Source organism: Pongo abelii, chromosome Y, assembly GCF_028885655.2.
Source record: "Pongo abelii isolate AG06213 chromosome Y, NHGRI_mPonAbe1-v2.0_pri, whole genome shotgun sequence".
Lineage (NCBI taxonomy): Eukaryota > Metazoa > Chordata > Mammalia > Primates > Hominidae > Pongo > Pongo abelii.
The window spans coordinates 15,069,866-15,087,596 of NC_072009.2; the positions used below are offsets into that span (position 1 = coordinate 15,069,866).

Consider the following 17,731-nt stretch of genomic DNA (forward strand, 5'->3'; position numbering starts at 1 on the left):
AGCAAAAGGAATGTAAATTCACCAATCAGCACTCTGTACAAAAGCATAAATCAGTGTTCTGTGTCTATCTAAATGATTTTAAACACAACAATCAATTCTCTGTAAAATGGACCAATCAGCACATTGTAAAATATATCAATCAGCAGGATGTGGGTGGGGCCAGATAAGGGAATAAAGCTGGCCAACCCCCCCAGCAGTGGCAATCCACGCAGGTCCCCTTCCATGCTGTGGAAGCTTTGTCAATAAATTTTGCTGCTGATCTGGGTCTGCACCAACTTTAAGAGATTCAGTACTGGCCACGAAGCTGTGCAGCTTCATTCTTGAAGTCAGGAAGACCAGGAACCCACCAGAAGGAAGAAACTCTGGACACATCTGAACATCTGATAGAATAAACTCTGCACACACCATCTTTAAGAGCTGTAACACTCTATGTGAAGGTCCAAGTCTTCATTCTTGAAGTCAGAAAGACCAAGAACCTACCAGAAGGAACCAACTCTGGAAACAATATGCCAAACTCAGCGTTTCAGGGCTATAATCACAACACTTTGGGAGGTCAAGGAAGGAGGACACTTAAGCCTGGGAGTTTGAGACCAGCCTGGACAATATATCTGAAGCATTGTCCTTACCACACACACACAAACACAAAAGTGGGGCACAGTGGTGTGTGTCTGTAATTCTTTCTACTTGGGAGGCTGAAGTGGAAGGCTCACACATTTGAACCCAGGAGTTCAAGGCTGCAGTGAGCTACAATGGTGCTTCTGCAGTCCAGGCTGGACAACAGAGTGATACCTTGTGTCTAAAAAGAAAAAAAAAATGATAAGTGCTTGAAATGAAGGATACACTATTTATTATTTATATATTTGCTGATTTATATAGTTATTTTTGATTTGGAGTCCCACTCTCTCACCCAGACTAGACTGCATGGTGTAATATTAGCTCACTTCAGCCTCAGGCTCACAGAGACAAAAAATTATCCTTCCTGAGTCTCCCAATTAACTACTACTAGTTAACATACTACTAGCATGGGCCACCAAGCCCAGCTAATTGTTGTATTTTGGTAGAGTTTGGGCTTCAGAGTTTTGGCCAGGCTGGTCTTGAACTCTTGACCTACTGTGATCTGCAAGACTAGGCGTCCTAAAGAGCCGGAATTAAAGAACTGAGCCGTCACTCCTGGACAATAACATATATAAGACTAGGGAGTTTTATCCTTTCATTTCATCCTCACAATGCTACATTATAAGTGAATGAAATCAAAACTTCATATCATGAATAACTCACTTGAAAATCAAAGTTGGTAACTTCTCCCTTGAAAATTATTTGCACACTTACCCTGTAAAAATTGATGACCTTGCCAGAATTTTACCAAGAAAATACTTCCTCCTTGAAGATTAGTCTGGTAATTGTAAGAATTATGGACTGTAAAACTTCTGGAACTTCATATATTTCATTTCTTTAGGGTGTATAATCAGGAAAATGGAGAAACCCAGTCTCTACTAAAAATACAAAATTAGGCAGGCAGGGTGGCACCTGCCTGTAATCCCAGCTATTTGGGAGGCTGAGGCAGGAGAATTGTTTGAACCTAGGAGGTGAAGTTTGTGGTGATCTGAGAAGGTGCCATTGCACTCCAGCCTGGGCAACAAGAGCGAGACTCCGTCTCAAATAATAATAATAATAATATTTTAATAGCTAATGTTTTCAAAGATAGATGATATTAAAGGCTGAAGAAAAGGCTGGGCACAGAGGCTCATTCCCGCACTCCCAGCACTTTGAGAGGCTGAAGTGGGTTGGTCACCTGAGGTCAGAGGTTCAAGACCAGCCTGGCCAACATCTTGAAGCCCCGTCTCTACTAAAAATTCAAAAATTAGCAAAGCGTGATGGTGGATGCCTGTAATCCCAGCTACTCAGGAGGCTGAGGCAGAAGAATCACTTGAACCAGGAGGCAGAGGTTGCAGTGAGCCAAGATCATGCCATTACCCTCCAGCCTGGGCAACAGAGCAAGACTCTAACTCAAAAGAATAAAGAAAACAAAAAGTCAAGGCATTAGATGTACAATCTATGTTCTTTGAGGTATAAAGTGGGAACTGAGGTTTCTTGAGTGCATGAGATCCAGTAAACCAGGAGGAAACAGTTTCAGAAGTGCTTGAATGTTTACTTAAATCCCTCTTTTATCTTGGAGGTCCTCGGAGAGTTGAAGGCAAGTCTATGTTAGAATCCAGAGATAGGCAAGCTAGGAATCATTTTGTGGAGAAGCAGCTGTAACATGTAACAGGTGGGATGCTAAATATGTGATTTAATACTTCGGTCATCTGAGAGAAGCTGTGAAATAATAGGTCCCTGTTCACTCTAGGGCACTGTGTTAGACACAAACTCTAGAAAAAATTTATGATTCAGTTTTTCGTACCTCTTCTTAAGTGAATATTTTCATAATCTGATGTGTGCAAGAGTATTTCAAATAGTTTCTGAGTTTATCTCACAGGGAATTGATGTGGGTGTGGCTTTTTTGTTGCATTTGTGGATGCAGGGACAAATTAGAGCCTCCTATTTTATCACCTTGATGGAGATACCCTTTTTATTATTATTTTTACTTATTTTAAGAAATTTTACGTAACATTTGTAGATACTTTTGGTGATATCATGCAATATTATGCAATATTTGATACAAGCAATGTATACTGGTAAGAGAGGTATCAAAGAGGGGTTGGGGGTGGGTTAAATGATGGTTGCTTAGAAGGAATACAATCTAGTGTTCAGTAGCCAAGGATGACTACACTTAATAATGGTTTATTGTATACCTCAAAAGAATTAAAAGAGTGAAGGTGGAATGTCACTTATACCAACAAATGATATGCCAGACTCCGTGGCTTACAGCTACAATCACGACACTTTGGGAGGCCAAGGAAGGAGGATCACTTAAGCCTGGAAGTTCGAGACCAGCCTGAACAATATATACGAAATATTGTCCCTACCATATATGCACAAACAGAAGAGCTGGGGATGGTGGTGTGTGTCTGTAATTCCGGCTACTTGGGAGGCTAAAATGGAAGGTTTGCACATTTGAACCCAGGAGTTCAAGGCTGCAGTGAGCTACGATGGTGACACTGTAGTCCAGGCTGGACAACACAGTGAGGCCCTGTCTCTAAAAAAGAAAAAAAGAAATAACTGGTTGAACTAATAGATACACTATTACTTATATATTTGTTGATTTATATAATTATTTTTAGCTGGTGTCTCACTCCATCACCCAGGCTAGAGTGCATGGTGTAATATGGGCTCACTGCAGTCTCAGGCTCCCATGTTCAGACAATTCTCTTGTCTGAGCCTCCCAATTAACTGTAACATAATACAGGCATGGTCCACCATGCCCAGTTAATTTTTGTATCTTTGGTACAGATGGGGTTTCATGGTGTTGGCCAGGCTTGTCTTGAACTCCTGACCTAAAGTGATCTTCAAGCCAAATTCCCCTTCAGTCACAGAATGCTTCATGTAGAATGTTCTAGATGTCTTAAACTTTAGTATCAACCACATCTAATTATTTCCTTTGACCTGTACTATTCGTCTATAAGATAAACATGATATGGTGACCCAGACAGTTTTGTGGTGTTTCTGGAGATTTTGCAAATGTTTTAATCGTGTAATTTTTTAAAGAGAAACACAGCCTAATTAGAAAACTTATGCAACTTGAAAGGGAGACATAATATATGCCTGATTTTGTATCTATTTATGTTCAAAGAAATGAAGAAAAGTGTTCACAGCGCTATTTACTGTTATATTTAATTCACTTTTAAGCATGCGTAGCTAAGCAGTAACATCAGGCATTTTGCATTACATGTAAAATTTTATTATGAAAATTTTATTCCAGACATTATAACTAACAGATAGTAACAAGTATGAAATTACTTTGAACAAAATTCCTTTTCCTTTAAATAGCTCAAAAAATTCATGGAGTAAGTTAGTTTCTACGTTTCTACCTCTCTCCACAAAAACAAGAAGTTTCTTTTAGTAAGACGCAGGTAACAAGGCAGAAATAAAATTTCAATGTTTGATTTGCAAACAAGGTTTGGTATGCAATAACTATTATTTTGAATACCTGCTTTAATATCTACTTCAGTCTCCTTTTTCACATCGGCTTCTGCCACCATTTCCTGTAGATGCCACATAACTTGAGCTACCATATGCTTTGTGAGGAGCAGTGTGCACCCTATCCAGAGAAAATGGATTCCTTCAGTCTTTTCTGCCACTGTGCTCACAATCACAGGAATAAAAATTACCGCAGCTTCTTGAGTAACTCTCCCAACTTCTGCCATATCTATCTCGTGTATTGTTATAATCGTGGTGGCTTCTTCCACCATAGGACATCTGAGGCCCTCGGGCAGGTAGTACACCATGACAGGTCCCTGCAGGGTTGATAAAATAATATGTTGGACTACATTTAAGCATTTTTACTGCTATCACTAAAGTATTAATTAGTTAAACTACTACTTGGAAATATCTGCTTTCCTCTGCCTTCATTTACAGATATTAATTATGCCTGCAATAGTCAGAAGGTTTTATTTAAAAGAACTGTAAGAGTAGTATTTTGAAGCTTAACAAATTTAATTATAAAGTAAATGTTGAATCACATTTCACTGAATGTGAAATGAAATTCTCACCTTCATATCATTTCCTACACTTTATACTGTTAAGCATACTCAATATTTAAACATGTTATATTTGTCCTTTATACTTTTCCTTAGTTTTCATTAAAATAATGATCTGGTTTATTAAATATAATTATATAATTTACAAATCCATCCTGGACCCATACCATATCTTTGAAATGCATCTCTGTAAGAACTTCCTCTTGGACATTCAGAATGATCTCTACCTCACTGCAGCCATCAAGATCACTAAACTGAAAAAAAAAAAGTTTTCTCCTGTCAGAATGAACAATTTAAGAAATCTGTTTTGTAAATCCACAAAACATTATAGTACCTATATAGTATTTATATAGTACCTATATCCTCTAGAGGAATGTTCATCCTGACTCAAACGACCATAATCATGGTATGCATAGACTCTAGGTGTTAGAGCATAATCCCTCATTTCTTGGGAACTTGGATGATTTCTGTGTGCATAAGTTTAAGAAACAAATTTTAAATTTTCAACTTCTAGTATCCAAAATATCCATCATAACTAAATTACATCATCCATAATGCCTAAATTACAACTTAAACAAAATTAAAGGGCCAAACATCTAAGTAGATATTTCTCCAAATAAAATAGCCAAATGTCTCAAAATCACATGGAACAGATACTCATAATCTGTAATTCAGAAATACATTTCAAATCCAAAAAGAGATACCATACTTCACATACACACTGGAAAGGCAATAAATTTTAAAAAGCAGGAAAGAGCAAGTGTTTGAGAAAATGTAGATAAATTGGTACCCTGATGCAATGTTAGTTGGAATGAACAATTCAAGAACTGTATTTGAGAAATGCAGAAAATATTATTATAGTACCTATTTCCTCGAGAGGAATGTTCATCCTGACTAGAATGACCATAATCACAGTATGCATAGTCTCTATATGGTGGAGCATAATCCCTAGATTCTTGGGAACCTGGATGATTACTGTGTGCATAAGTTTATGCAACAAATTTTAAATTTTCAACTTCTTGTATCCAAAACATAACTAACTTACAACTTAAACAAAATTAAAAGGCCAAACATCTAAATAGATATTTCTCCAAATAAAATAGACAAATGCCCAAAAAGCACATGGAACAGACACTCATAATCAATGATTCAGAAAATGCATTTCAAATCCCAAATGAGATACCATAATTCACACACACATTGGAATGGCAATAAATTTTAAAAAGCAGGAAATAACAAGTGTTTGAGAGGATATAGATAAATTGGAACCCCGATACAATGCTAGCTGGAATGGAAAATGATGCAGCTCTATAGAGAAATGTGGTGGTTCCTCAAGAAAACACACATAATTATCATACGACCAAGCAATTCCACTTCTATATATACCCAGAATTGAATAAGTGTACCCAAACAAATGTTGGTTCATAGAAATACTGGGGTGGAAACAACTCAAATAAAATAATGGGTTAACAGCCTGTGGAAGAAATGAAGTGCTATGATGTATATCAACCTCCTGGACATCATGAAGAAGGAAAAGAGACAGATAAAAAAGTCATGTAGTGTTTGAGCCCATTAACCCACAACAGGTATGTGCAGAGGCAGAATACAGATTGGTGTTTGCTAGCAGCTGAGGGAAGGGAGAAAATGAAGGACTGCTTAACTAGTAGTTGGAATTTTAGTTTGGAGTCATGAAAATGTTTTGGAACTCGATGGAGGTACTTGCTGCACTACACAGAAGGTATTTAACTCCACTTAACTGTTTACCTTATAATATTTAATTTTGTTAAGTGAATTTCATCACCACAACAAAAAAACAACTATTTTTTCTTTAATTTTTTTTTTTTTTTTTTTTTTACCTATCGTTAGTTGCATAACCAACATCTTTTGATGACACATGGTCATTTCTCCAGGAAGAGATTGGCTGTCTCTGTGGAGGACCTCCATAATTCTCTCTTCCATTACATTTAACATTAAAATGATGGAACATAATGTAAAGAACACCAAATCTAAAACACTATTTTCTTTTCTCTCAAACGACTTTTTAAAATTATTTCTTCTATGAATCCATTCTTTTTTCACTAAATTACTAGAAAGCCATGACACCGTGAATATTTCTTATGGCTTTGGATAATCCCATGGCTCCCGCAAGGCCAGTTCTTCTAACAAAGCTGAAGGCAGATGTTAATTCTTCGGTAAAAGTTCGTTTGTAATGGTTAATAACTGCTTAGTTATTATTTTCCTTTTTATAGAATTACTGATGAATACTAATGATGCATGGAAAAATATAAAACTATCAAACTCTTCACTGATTTTAAAGTTCACATACATTGTCCTTTCTCAGCTGAAGAAGGTAAATTTGCTCATGTTGTTCAGTCCATCTCACACACACAAATACTGCTACCTTTGAATGACTGCATGCTAAACTTTTACATAAAAGTTCTCCTTTATCTCTAAGTGGTTGGCTGTATCTTAAATGTTGACAAATTAATATATACTATTGAAGATTTTCTAATGATGACCGAGATTTACTTATACCGCAATAAGCAATACTGTTCAAGGGGTCATTACCACATTGTTGTTATTTCAAAATAGAAAAGTTTCTCCTTTAATATACTCTTCACATGCTATTCCTTAGACTTCCGTCTTTCACTTGTAATATGTTCACTGGCTAATTTTCCTATGGAAATGTGTTGGCTTGTGTATCCTGAATTCAATAAATACCTAACTTCACTGATGCTCTACACATGAAATGTAAAAGTAAAAATGGCAGTTTTCAATTCCCTCCATATTAGGATGGAGGACTAAGTAAGAATTTTATTTAGTTCTGCTAAAAGTCATCACTAATAACTTTTATGTATTGTCTTGCTTTCTTCCGTTCAGTCTGAAATCTTACAATTCACCTTTTCAAAAATATTACTTCTATTCAATCCTACTGTTCAACTCTTGTTGCTTAGTTCTAAATTCTCACCTCAAATAATTTCAAATCTTACACTAAGGTCTTGTGTTAAGGTTTAAACATCCAGCTACAACCTTAATTATTGATTTACATCCCCTTATATTTCACAACTCTGCACTTCCGTGATATCTACTTAATTTAAGAATATTGGACTCCTTCATGTCTAACTTTCAAGCCTTAAATTTATTTTTTAAATAATATGTAAGCCCAGTGACTCTTTTTCTGCTAAATGCTCTTGCAGTTTTTTTGAATTTTTATATAAGCAGTAAAAATGCCTTGTGGATTAGAATTATTGAGGTCTCAGAATCTAGATGGCCAGGTTAACTGGCTCACACTGTGGGCCAGTGTGGAAGGCTGAGGCACCTGGAATGCTTGAGCCCCAGGCTTTAATGTCAGTTTTGACAATGTGGTGAGATCGTCTCTCTACAAAAATATAGGAAAAAAAAATTAGCTAGATGTGGCATTGCATGGCTGTAGTTGCAGCAACTCAGGAAGATGAAACAGGAAAATTGGTTGAGCTCAGCAATTTAAGGCTGTAGTAAGTCATCATCTCACCTATGCACTCTGACCTGGTAAGAGCAAGACTCCAACCCAACAAAGAAACTGAACAAGCAATTTTTAGAATGGGACACCAGGGGACCACTACCAGGGGACCTAGGAAATGGAAGAGTTCATTAGATGAAGAAGCCTACCATCAAAGAATACTGCTAGGAACTTTTAGAAGAATTAAGGGGAATTCTGTAGTAAACACAGGATTAAAACTATTGTTGGCCTCACTCTAATAACTTATTTCATCTGCAATGAGAAGCTCAAGTATTTCTTTACCATAAATCTGAAATGTACCTAGTGATATAGAAACCATAATAAAATGTATCAATCTATAATTATGCCCATGTATGTGTCACTCCTCTTTTGTTCAATGAAGTTAAAGTTAAGCATCCAAGTAAAACAGCTTATTTTTAGTCATACGAAAAATGCTGTCTTTCTATCTGGTAGCACTTACCTTGGCCTCCCATCCAACTATTGCTTCTTGCCACAGCAGAAGGAGCAGATTTTTTAGGAGGAGGACCTCCACTTCTTGAAGATGGATCTCCTTTAACTGGAATGTGTTCCCTAGAAGAACTTATGTTGAGATCAAGAGTGTATCCACCATAATCTGTATTTCAAACAAAATCTTTTTAGTTGACTAACATCACTGCTTCTTAAATGGCTAAGTTTTAGTTGTTTATAAAGATTTTCTACATATTATAATCTTACAAATTCACATTTGTCTAAACTAATAAAATTAACATTTTATATGAAGTAAGTACAATTCAAGCAATAAAAGTGCATTTAGAAAATCTAGAAAGAAACTCAAGAATCATAATATATTTGTGTGAGAGAGAGATGTGGGAAAAGTGGGGAGTGAACAGGGAGCACAAATACATCAATAAAATACCTAAGTATAATATACATAAAAATATTAAAAGAAAAATGATAAATGACTGTTTATATCATTCTGTTATGAGGAAAAATTTTCAAAGCATAATTAAAGATAAACTAAATTCCATTCAAAGAAACTCAGATATTTACAATATCAAAAGGTGACACATCAGGAAAATACATTATCTCTAAAATTTGTTAACATGATACTGAATTCTTACAATTCCCTTATGAAACACTAATTTTCAGGTTAGACTATGCTAAATATTAATAATCTTCAAGAATTGCATATTAAATAATATGAAAAAAATTTTTTATATATCTACAAAAATGTAGATATATGCCAATTGCCAGGCGGTGTTACAGGTTAGAATATGCACATTCTTATCCATGGCAGAGTATTATTGAACCTCACCCTCAAGACTAGTGGAGACAAAATAATCATAAAGCTGTGTATCTTAAAATGGAGCAAACACTGCAATTTCAACTTTAAAAAACATCTCCAATTAGCTAAAAATCTGGTTATTAAAACTCAAAATTAAATGATACATTTGTTAAGGTTGGTTAATAGATAATACAAGTTAGTAAATGGGTTTATTTATTTATTTATTTATTGAGATGGACTCATAAATATCATATGATATCATATGATATCATAAATATCAGTGACTCATCCTCCAGCAAAGAAAGATACATAGATATGTGTGAAGCAGTAGTTCTTAGACCTTTCCAGAGTCACAGACTCTTTTCAGAAATTAAAGTTCTACATTTCTTAAATTGAAAACGTTTTATGGCAAGCCAATGTACAAAATTACGTATCAAAATTACAAAGCGATTCATTTGCATAGATATTTGCACATGTATACACACACACAAAAAAACAAATACTGAAAAATCAATCTTAAGTACTGAGTTACCTTTTTCCAGTTTGAAAATTTTAAATATTCCATTGTATTTTGATAATAAAACTGATGTGAATTTCTGGGCCCTGGAGTAGAAAACTCTAAAGTATAATAAATATAAATGAGTTCTACAGAAAACCAGTTGAGTACATGCGATCAGCATTCATAAAATCAATTCAGTTTGAAATTTGTGTTATTTCAATGCAAATTTATTGCAATTTTAAAATGAATTTTAGATATTAATTCAATCATTCTTATAATACACCTTTAGTAATTATAAATAATTGTGCTTATCAACAATTCATATTCTGTTCATAATGATAATAAATAAAATTGAGAAATTTTGATACCTTCAAACTTATTTTCTTTCAGTCCTATGGTTCCACCTTTATATTTTGAAACAATACCAAGTGTCCTTCATGTGAGGGAAGCCACCCTCTTGTTCCTCCACTACTTCCTCTTGCAGATCTCAGATTTCCTGGAGGCCTTCTGTTTCTTGAAGAAGGTGGTGGTCTCCACCTACCACCACTTTGAAAAGATGGTTTTTTAGCTTATTCCACTTTTATTGCTTTTCCATGCAAAGAGTAAAAGTACTAAGGGTACTATCAATAACATTGGCACATTTAATGTAAGCACATTTACAAACATTTTTACATCAACTACAGTTCATATTTAATCAGGTGATAGGAAAATGTTGGAAGAAGTGTTTTGAAGTCACCTTGTCATTAAAAATGCTTTACTTGAGCAAAGACTAAACCCTTGGGGAAGTAATCTAGGAACATATTTGGAGGAAGAGAATTCCAGGCGAGAAAATAACCATTAAAATAATTCTGACACTAGAATTAAGTAGATAGTCATACTCCCATCATGTGGCAAGATGAATGAAGGAAAACTCTTAAGTGAGATCAAAGACAAATCCTTTTGATTTTATTCTGAGTATAATTCTGGCTACCAGGAGAACAAACTAAGCTACAAGTGAGTATCAGATTCAAGCAGAGAGACCAAACAAATGATAATGCTTCAACAAACATAATGGCAGAGGAGGTGATACACACAGTCGTTGCATGTGACTGTATAAGTTGTGCTTTGCCAAAAGTTACTTGGCTGAGGGTGTAAGTAATATTAAGATAATGATGCTGAGTATATAGGTGATTTTTTATTGTTACAACTTTCCTCTAAATTCCCTCTAGTATTTGATTTCAGTCTTTTAACCAGAGTTTCAATTATTTATGCTTGTGTTATATAGAACTCATTAAGTATGTACCATGTAAAATTTCTTACTGTCCATCAAGTAATATAAAATTTGCATGTGATAGAAAAGTGTAATTTATATGTTTGTTAATATTTTATAATTTAATGTATGTATAAACCCTGTAAGTTATATGACTAATTTATAAACATAAGTCTTCCTAAACATATATATGTATCTGTATATTTTATAATATATATGTATTGCATATAGATGAAATTTGTGCGTTATATATGTTTTAATTCATGTATAGTATATGTCTATATGTATTTTTTATATACTTTAAGTTCTGGCGTACATGTACAGAACGTGCAGTTTTGTTACATAGGTATAAACCTGCCATGGTGGTTTGCTGCACCCATCAACTTGTCACACACATTAGGTATTTCTCCTAATGCTATACCTCCTCTAGCCCTCTACCCCTGACAGGCCCTGGTGTGTGGTGTTCCCCTCCCTGTGTCCATGTGTTCTCATTATTCAATTGCAACTTATGAGTGAGAACATGTGGTGACTGGCTTCTCATTCTGGTGTTAGTTTGCTGAGAATGATGTTTTCTAGCTTCACCCATGTCCCTGCAAATGACATAAACTAATCCTATTGTATGGCTGCTTAGTATTCGATTGTTTATATGTGCAACAGTTTCTTTATCCAGTCTATCATTGATGGACATTTGAGTTGGTTCCAAGTCTTTGCTATTGTGAACAATGCATCAATAAACATAAGTGTGCACGTGTCTTTATAATAGAATTATTTATAATCCTTTGGGTATATAACTCCTAATGAGATTGCTGGGTCAAATGGTATTTCTAGTTTTAGATCCTTGAGGAGTCAACAGACTGTATTCCACAATGGTTGAACTAAGTTACACTCCCACCAACAGTGTAACAGCGTTCCTATTTATCCACATCCTCTCCAGCATCTGTTGTTTCCTGACTTTTTCATGATTGCCATTCTAACTGGCATGAGATGGTATCTCATTTTGGTTTTGATTTGTGTTTCTCTAATGACCAGGGATGATGAGCTTTTTTCATGTTTGTTGACTGCATAAATGTCCTCTTTTGGGAAGTATCTCTTCATATCCTTCACTCAGTTTTTGATGGGTTGGTTTAGTTTTTTTCTTGTAAATTTGTTTAAGTCCTTTGTAGATTGTGGATATTGGTCTGTTGTCAGATGAATATATTATCCCTTGTCAGATGGTAGCTTTATGGGGATAGCATTGAATCTATAAATTTCTTTGCACAGTAGGGCCATTTTCATGATATTGATTCTTCCTATAATAAGCGTGGAATGTTTTTCCATGTATTTGTGTCCTCTTTTATACCTTGAGCTGTGGATTGTAGTTCTCCTTGAAAAGGTCCTTCACATCCCTTGTAAGTTATATTCCTAGGTATTTTATTCTGTTACTAGCAACTGTGTATGTGAGATCACTCATGATTTGGCTCACTGCTTGTCTGCTATTGGTGTATAGGAACGTTTGTGATTTATGACCATTGATTTTGTATCTTGAGACTTTCCTGAAGTTGCTTATAAGCTTAAGGAGATTTTGAGGTGAGACAGTGCAATTTTCTAAATATACAATCTTGTGATCTGCAAACAGAGACAATTTGATTTTGTCTCTTTCTATTTGAATACACTTTCTTTCTCTTGCCTGATCGCCTTTGTCAGAACTTCCAAAACTGTGGTGAACAGGAATGGTGAAAGAGGGGGTATCTTTGTCTTGTACAGGTTTTTAAATTGAAAGCTTCCAGGTTCTGCCATTCAGTGTTATATTGGCTATGGGTTTATCATGAGTAGCTATTATTATTCTGAAATACATTCCATCAATACCTAGTTCATTGAGAGTTTTTATCATGAAGTGTGTTGAATTTTATTGAAGGGCTTTTCTGGATCTATTGAGATAATCATGTGGTTTTTGTCATTGATTCTGTTTATGTGATGGATTAGGTTTATTGATTTGTGTATGTTGAATCAGCCTTGCATCCCAAGTATGAACGTGACTTCTTCATGGTGGACACACTTTTTGATATGCTGCTGGATTCAGTTTCCCAATGTTTCATTGAGGATTTTTGCATCAATATTCATCAGAGACATTGGCCTGAAATTTTCTTATTTTGCTGTGTCTCTGCCAGACATTGATATCAGGATGATTCTGGCCTCATAAAATGAGTTGGGGTGGATTTCCTCTTTTTCTATTGTTTGGAATAGTTTCAGAAGGAATGGTACCAGCTCCTCTTTGTGCCTCTAGTAGAATTCTTCTGTGAACCATCTACTCCTGGACTTTTTGTTGTTGTTGTCGTTGTTGTTGATAGGCTCCTAATTACTGCCTCAATTTCAGAACTTGTTATTGGTCTATTCAAAGATTCAATTTCTTCCTGGTTTAGAATTTGGAGGGTGTATGCATCCAGGAATTTATCCATTTCTTCTAAATTTTCTAGTTTATTTGCATAGAGGTGTTTATAGTATTCTCCGATGGTAGTTTGTATTTCTGTGGGATCAATGGTGATATCCCCCTTACCATTTTTTATTCTGTCTGATTCTTCTCTCTTTTCTTCATTAGTCTGGCTAGTGGTCTATCTATTTTGTCGATCTTTTCAAAAAACCAGCTCCTGGATTCATTGATTTTTTTGAAGTGTTTTCATATCTCCGTCTCCTTCAGTTCTACTCTGATCTTATTTATTTTTGTTTTCTCCTAGCTTTTGAATTTGTTTGCTTTTGCTTTTCTTGTTCTTTAGTTCCTTTAATGTTGACGGTATTGTGCCAACTTAAGATGTTTCCTACTTTCTCTTCTGGATATTAAGTGCTATATATTTCCCTCAAAACACTATTTTAAATGTTTCCCAGAGATTCTGGTATGCTGTGTCTTTGTTCTCATTGGTTTCAAAGAACATCTTTATTTCTGCCTTCATTTCATTATGTACCCAGTAGTCATTCAGGAGCATGTTGTTCAGTTTCCATATGGTTGTGCAGTTTTGAGTGAATTTTTAAATACTGGGTTCTAGTCTGATCGCACTGTGGCCTGAGAGACTGTTTGTTATGATTTCTATCCTTTTGCATTTGCTGAGGATTGTTTTACTTCCAACTATGTAGTCACTTTTAGAATAAGTGCTTTTACTCTGAGTGTAATTCTGGCTACTAGGAGAACAAACTGTAAGCTGCAAGTAGGCATCAGAATCAAGCAGAGAGACTAAGCAAATGATGATGGCTTCAACAAATGTAATGGCAGAGGAGGTGGTACAGTCATTTCACATGACTGTGTAAGTTGTGCTTTGCGTAAGACTACTTGGAGAAAGGCATAAGTAATATTCAGGTAATGATGTTGAGTATGTAGGTAATTTTTATTGTTTAGAACCTTCTTCTAATTTCCTTCTAGTATTTGATTTTACTGTTTTGACCACAGTTAGAATTATTTATACCTAAGTGTTATATGAAACTCTTGAAGTATATATCCTATATCATTTATTACTGCCCATCAAGTAATATGAAATGTACATGTGATAGAAAAGTATAATTTATACTTATAGTTTAATATCTTTTAGTTTAACATATATATAAATCATATAAGCTATATAACTAATTTATAGATATAAGTATTCTTAAACTTATACAAGATATGTATCTGTGTATTTTATAATTAATATATATGTATTGCATGTACATGTAATTTATGCATTATATATTGTAATACATGTATACGACATGTCTATATGTATTTCTAATATATATGGTTAACTTTGTTTCCAACCATTCGGGTACAGCAAGGTTGTCCTGTTCTTTGCCTCTTTGGCATTCACTGCCTGGTCAGTGATACCTCAGTAGTAGGCCTGGTCAGTGATAACTCAGAAGCCTTTATGATCCTGTTCTTGTCATCAGGACAGCCCAATACATATCTTGAATGACATGGCTTATCAAGGCATCCCAGAAACCACTGGGTGCATTTTTTTCTCTACCCTGCAATTTTTCTCCTGGAGTAGAAGATAGTCCACAGAATACACTTAGCTCTAACACAGGCTCTGACAATTTGGTCTTTCATGGATTCTCAGAACAAATATGTAGGAGAAGATTAAGCACTTCCCCAGTGAACAGAAAGCATGGGAACCCTCACTGAATGTTTTTTTCATTCAAATAATAGAGACTTTTTTCATGCCAATAGACCATTACACTTTCAAAGTGGTCACCTCTCCTCAGCTAGCAAATTCCCAATGGTACAATCCTGGATTTCTCCTGTTGCCAAACCATAGGATCATCCTGGTACAGCTGAATGCTGGAGTACCCCAGAAATGGAAACTTCTCAATATTTCCTTTTTTTTCTGGACTCCAGAACTCCCAAACAGCTATTAAACCTATACCCTGGAATTTTCCTGAGAAAAATAGAATGGATTATAAATATTAAGCTGTGACTGATTCAGCAAGATTCTGGATTAATACATTAGCTAGTATAATCAGGCTTCATACTCTACCATTAGTTAATGCTGGTGGATCCTGGTTTCTCTTTTCAAGTGGGGTAGGTGGATCTCAAGTTCCTGTTAAGATGGATACTGGTCAGTCTCAAGTTCAATTTATTAATGTTCCATCTCATGGACAACTTGTAGCTAAACCTTGGCTAGAAATTACTCCTGAAGTTGAAACTTAGAAACAATTTTTGGCTTATAAAACAGGAACAGTGATGCAGATTCAATCCAGTGAAGAGAGTATTAGAAACCAAAAGTATCATGTAGCTCATAGAGTCAACCCTGGTGCTAAACCAGTAACTTACAACTAGATTCCACCAGTACCTTTCATAGTTAATAAAATTGAAATATGGACTCATTCATCACTCAATGAAGATGGATCTCAGCATCCTACAGTAACCCATACCTTTGAACCATGGTGTCAGCTAGTGTTGAATATATTTGTATCCCCAATAAATTATAGAAAGGACAGATGGATACTGGATTCTCACTGAACCTGAGTCAACTCAGTTCTGGATTTTTTCTATACTGCATACTCTTCATGTGCTAGTCAAAAGGTGACAATATTAGGGCTTGGACACAACAGAAAACCAGTATGATCAGGCCCTCAAATCAAATGGATAGATTGAGTCCATTGAGTAAACGTGAGGCTACTATACTCAAACCTCTGAGGCAGACATGAATCTTAATACATCCTATTATGAATTGAGCCCTTAATTCACTCCAAAGTTGAGATGATCAGACCCTGAAGTCAGCCTAAAACAGCCATAGTCCAAACGTGGATCTAGTCAGAAACTCAATCAAGAAGACTCTTGACTCACCTGAAAGCTGATACAATTAAACAATGGTTACATATTGAAACGGAAAGAATGAGACCTTGGATTCAGCATAAATTTAAAATATTGAGTCCCAGAACCCAGACTGAAGAATGGAAAGAAAAACACTGGACCCAACCAGAAGCAGATGCAGTTAGGTACTGGGCCCAAACTGGGATGGAAACAGTGGTACCCAGGCCCCAACCTGGAGGTGACAGATCCAGACCCTGGAATCACACTGAAGCTGATATCATCAAAGTTTTGCTCTGGTCTCAAGCAGAGACAGTCACAGAGTGGAGAGAACCAGTAACTCTGACAGATCACCATTGGATACAGTCTGAAACTGAAATATTGAGGTTTTGGAACCAACCTGTGACTGATAAGTTAAGAGACTGGATACAAATGAAGCTTATGCATTTAGACTCTGGTGCAAGTTTGAAGGTGTTAAAGTTAGATCGTGGGCCCAAGCTGAAGATGACACTTTGAGACCCTGGAATCAGAAAGATATTGGTGTAATTGACCCCTGGGTACAAAGTAAAGCTACTGTACTAACACAGTGGATGCAGGGAGAGTCTCCAGAATTAAATCCCTGGACACAATCTAAAATTCTCACAGTCCCACTGTGGACCCAGACTGAAACTCCAATAGTAAACTCTTGGACCAACATGTTAGCAGATACAGTCACAACATGGACAAAGGCTGAATTTCAAAAATTAATATCCTGAAGGCAGTCTGAAAGTGATCCAATCATACTGTGAACTATTGCCAAATCTCCAACAATGAATCTCTGGACACATTCTGTATCTGATAAAGTCACATGTTGGAACCAAGAAGAATTTCCAGCCTTATCGCCCTTGACAGATGTGTGTAGCTAAGACAGTCACACCATGGATCCAGGATAGATTTCCAACAGTGAATCCCTGGGCAAAAACTATAGCTGAAACTGTCATACCATTGACTCTTGATGAAATGCTACCAATACATCCATGGAAAAATTGCACCCTGAATATCTAGAAGGAAATAACCTGACTCCCATCTGAATTTAATCCAGTCTCATTGTGGACCATGGCTTATTTGCCAGCAGTAAATACTGGATACAGTTTCATACTGAAGCAATAACACTGTGAACCCAGGTTGAGGCTCCAGCAACACATTCCTGGAAACAGTAGGAAACTGATATAATCACACTAGGGACCAATGCTGAATCACTAGTGATGAATTCATGAATATATTCTGCTATATCTTATACAGTCATAATAATGTGTATCCAGGCTGAATCACTACTATTACATCATTGGAAAC

The 17,731-nt window shown here is 35.8% G+C and overlaps 1 pseudogene; it reads right to left on the reverse strand.

Annotated features, from left to right (window-relative positions):
* LOC129053127 (RNA-binding motif protein, Y chromosome, family 1 member F/J-like) overlaps positions 1-17,731 on the reverse strand; it is a 366,013-nt pseudogene that overhangs the window by 202,047 nt on the left and 146,235 nt on the right.